Source organism: Canis lupus, chromosome 5 (genome assembly GCF_003254725.2).
Source record: "Canis lupus dingo isolate Sandy chromosome 5, ASM325472v2, whole genome shotgun sequence".
In the NCBI taxonomy this organism is placed as follows: Eukaryota; Metazoa; Chordata; class Mammalia; order Carnivora; family Canidae; genus Canis; species Canis lupus.
Genome location: NC_064247.1, coordinates 28799317 through 28804010, shown reverse-complemented (window position 1 = coordinate 28804010; position 4694 = coordinate 28799317).

The following is a 4694-nucleotide window of genomic DNA, read 5'->3' as shown; positions in this document are numbered from 1 at the left end:
TACTCATACACTCTCCAGAACCCCTTCCTTGACTTATTCTTCCTTAATTACCTTGTCATCATATGATAAAGTATACACACACACACACACACACAGGCCTAGAACACTTGCTGGCACACAGATGTTTGGGATTTACTGAAAAATTCAGTCCCAGAGGAATATGAATAAGCCTCATTATAAAAGCAAATGGTAGAATAAAACAAGAAATCCCCCCAAAATTTCAGTTTATACAAGACAGAAAACTTGTTTTAAAAAACTATTATAACAAATTGTTTTTTGCTCAAATATCAAGAAAATCACACATGAAAGCAAAATTCTCTATGCACAATCTGTTTTCTACATGGAAGAATAAATTATGGGTAACAGTTCACACACATAGAGTAATACCCACGTCACAAACACACCCCAATGGAGTTTCAGGTAAATCTGGCTTTCTCCATTTTGCTTACTGTTTTAGCTTCCAAGTATGGTATTTGGTTATTTCATAATATCCACAATTTTAACTTAGTACTTGAAATAATCCATATAATTTTCATTAATATTTTAAAGCAGAGAAAGCCAAAACACAGAAAGATAAAACTTCCTCAAAAGAACAGAATTTGGGAGTAAACTAAGAAATTTATAATAAAAACATTTTACTCTAACCCATCTATGGATAGATCCATAAAATATAAAAAAGCTCCAGTAAAATTGGCACAGTAACATGAGATTCTATACTCATAGTGAAGTCTTACCTCATTATATAAAGAATATTTAACACATGGCAAGATAGAACTCATGCAAAAATTAGCCATATTATAAAAGGCCCTAGTTACAAAGCACACAAAATAAAGACAAAATGGTCCAAACAGTAACAACTGGTCTGTGAAAGGAACATGGAAGTACTAACTGCGCAGGATTCAGAGGCCTGTACAGTGGACAAAACAAAGAAACACCATTCTTTGTTAAGAATGGTGTTTGAGGAAAGGTAAATAAATTGTGTTAAAAGCTCTAAATTTGTTTCACTGAAAGAAAAGTCCACTAGAAACATCTGTGTAATTAAATAGTGAATTAGTGACAATTCGCTTGAGCTCGGAGGCTGAACTTCATCTTTCCACGATCTTTAATCTCAATGAATTCACCGTACAAGGCCACTGCTTTCTGGGGCCTCCACCGTAGACTCATGGTAATGGGATTGTCAACAAGAAAGACCAGGTCTTAAGCAATCTCTTCCACTGGCTGTTACAAAGCATTTGTGAAACTAATAAAACTACATTCCTGAAAAATGATATGATACAGATATTTAGTAATCCAGACTAGCGTTTCCTAGTGAGGAAATTTAATGAGGTTTTGCTGTTTTTCTTTCCTGAAGGTAAAATGAACTCTTCGTTGAATGTTTTCTTGTAATGACTTCCAGTGTGATTCACGAAGTAACAGTTCCTCAGGAATTCTTTATGGGGAAGGTTAGGAAAGAGATTACTGTGCCTTCTCTCTCGTTTAACAAAAAAATGCATTTAAATTTTGTATTAAAATATCCCAAAGTTATTTGACAGTTTAGTTGTCTGATAAACAGGAGATGTGCCACAAAACTTCAGGCAACAGGAGCCTTCCTAAGCTCAAACCAAACTTTATCAAACTATGAATTATCACGGTTTTAAGTACACTTCTTCAAGAAAGCAGTAAAACACATTAAATCAGCATTCTTATTACCTGCTTCTCAAATTGACCACAAAATATATTTCAATAAACCCCTAGTTCAAAGTAGTCATCAGACAGAAAGGACATGTTTTGTTGAAGGAACACTTGGTTCAAAGTGAAACGTTTCAACGCAAACACACGTGTGTTCTGAATCTAAGCTACTCTAAGGTGTCTGCCTTAAAAATCCTAATTATCTTAAAATTCTACTCTCGCTCCTCCCCTCTCTGCAAAGTGATGGCGTTCTATATTGTTAAAGGTAATTTTTGGTTTTCTAGATGAAAGGCATTTGTTTTAAGAGACAGTCCTCAGGGTCAATCTCACCCCCACAAAAGGCTCTCACACTTCAGCTGAAGAAACACTCATGTACAGGACTTCAGAGTTTGAAAACCCAAATCCACAAAACCAGTGCATTATACATAAAAACACTGTTACTGTCACCAATATATTCTGTTGAGAATTTTACTGGCAACATTTAAAAAACAAGGAATCCTTAGACCACAGAAAATAATAATGCTGATCAGCACATGACAAAGCACCATTTTGCATCTCCCACTCAAGTAAAAGCATGGTCGCTGCTTAGAGACAACACTGTGTGATTTGAATCCCCAGCAATTTCCTGCAGACACCAGGCCCTGTCAAAAATGACTGGCCCCAAGGGGTGAGGGGATAAGCTTGCATCCTCTAGCTGCGGCGAACCCATACCTGCTCTACGTCCTTCCAATACTGTGACATTGGCACACTATTCCAGAAAGTCATTTCCAACATCTAGCAACAGTGAGTATTTCATCCCATACAAAGAAAAGAATTCAGAAAACTTGTACAACAGGATTCCTGGGAACGCACTTGAAGCTAACTTATAAAAAGAGCCACGGCAGTTGGGAGTTTCTCCTTATTACCGTCCTCTCTGCTTACACCACTTAACCACTTATCGTAATTTTCCCAATACAGTAAATGCTGTTCAAATACAAATCAAGAAATGAAAGATAAGGAACAAGCCCACATCCTGACTGACTGAATTAGGCAGAGTAAATCTGCCTCCAAAGTAAGCAAATGTTCTGATTCTTAGGAGGTGAGAGAAGCAGAAGGAACAAGAGAGTGAAGCAAGTGTGGTCCAGATGGGACTGGGCTGCTGACTTCGAAGGCAAAGTTTCCTTTTAATTTTCGGATTCCAAAAGCCTAAATACTATGGATAAGTACAAAGTAAACAGGTAGTTTTATTTTTTTTAAAGTCATCTGTAAGTTCTGAGTTTCCTTTTTTTACCTCAATAATGAAGATGACAAGAACATTACTATCACTTCAGTGAAAACTCGTAAGATTTCACTTAAATTTCAGGTTTTGAAATTAAAAGTGGGCAACATTCTTTAAGTTTAGAAGCTGTGCCTTGGAGGGAGAGTCAATTACATAAGAAGATTCAAATGTCTAAAAATCAAAACACTGTACTTAAATTTAATTCTGAAACATCATTTGTGATGTTAAACTGTAGCAGTGTCAGTACATGCTTCGTTCTAATAATTCAGTGATTCTAATATTTAGGAGGATCATTACAGGAAAATTATCCTGATGATATTTAGGAAAAACAAGTTTTTGCAGGTATCTATGTTTTATTACAAAGTGATTTCATTAAAAGGCAAGTAAAACAGTAATTACTTTTTCCCAGCTCATTAATGAAACCCATAAAAATCTTTAAAATGCTTTTCTCTTATGTAGTCAATACTGAAAGTCACTCAATAAATTCACCATTCAAAAATCAACCTTTACCTTAAATCCCAAGAGAAATGTCTTTATTGTGGAAAGATAATCTATTTACTTCTTTCCACTCATATACAGAAGTTAGCAATGCTAGTGAGGATGTGGCTGGACTGTCAATCTGAACAGTTTTCACATGACTATGATACTGGATGGTTTGAAAAGCAATGTCCAAACAGCCCTGCTCCTCACCCAAAAGATGCCTTTTACATGAATTAGAAAAGGCTGTCTTTTCCTCAAAATACTTTATTGCCAACATGTAGAAAATCGTGATAATGAGCAATACCATGACTGTACCCATTTGAACGACACCTTTGAGTTGTGCACAATTATACCCAGAGCTCTCTCAAGACACCTTACTTTATTTCTTCTCTTCCTATATGTCTCTCAACTGAATTCAACATCACAGATAAGGTTCTCCTTCTAAGACCAAAAAAGGCCCCTCAACAAAACTCTCCATATCACAAAATGACAGTTAAAGAGATCATATATATGCCACTAGTAATGACAATAATGATGATCATACAACTTCAATATTGCTCTTTAGTCTCTCATCAGCCTAATTTTAATTTTTTTTTTTAATTTTTATTTACTTATGATAGTCACAGAGAGAGAGAGAGAGGGGGGCAGAGACACAGGCAGAGGGAGACACAGGTTCCATGCACCGGGAGCCTGATGTGGAATTCGATCCCGGGTCTCCAGGATCGCGCCCTGGGCCAAAGGCAGGCGCCAAACCGCTGCGCCACCCAGGGATCCCTTGAGACCATTAATACATGAACCTTGCTCTTTCAAACAGAAATGAAACTGTAACTGCCTGACACAATCCAGAAAACTTGAGAGCCACATTAAGAATACACATGCAATGCTGATGAACGCTTATTGACAATACCATTTAATGGTTAGGAAACAAAATACCAGGACATAATTGTTCAAATTCTCAACTTCTCAGATTAAGTATGTGTGTAAGACCATGGGAGATTTCACAGAAAACCAAAAGCTGAGAGCCAGAAAACTCTCAATATCTAGAAATATTGTTTATTACCTGTATCAGAAAATCATTATCCCAGAAGCCAAGGCCAATGTTCTTCCTAATTGTGCACAGATGATTATAATGAGCCATACTATCAGTGGACTGCATTGCCAAATATTAAGATTGTTTAAAATCTTTAAAATTCCAAATTCATGGTGAGAAACATCCTCTAAAATTCAAGGATTAAAATCTACAAAAATAAATACCACTCTGACACTGAAGGGACATCTTCACTTTAAG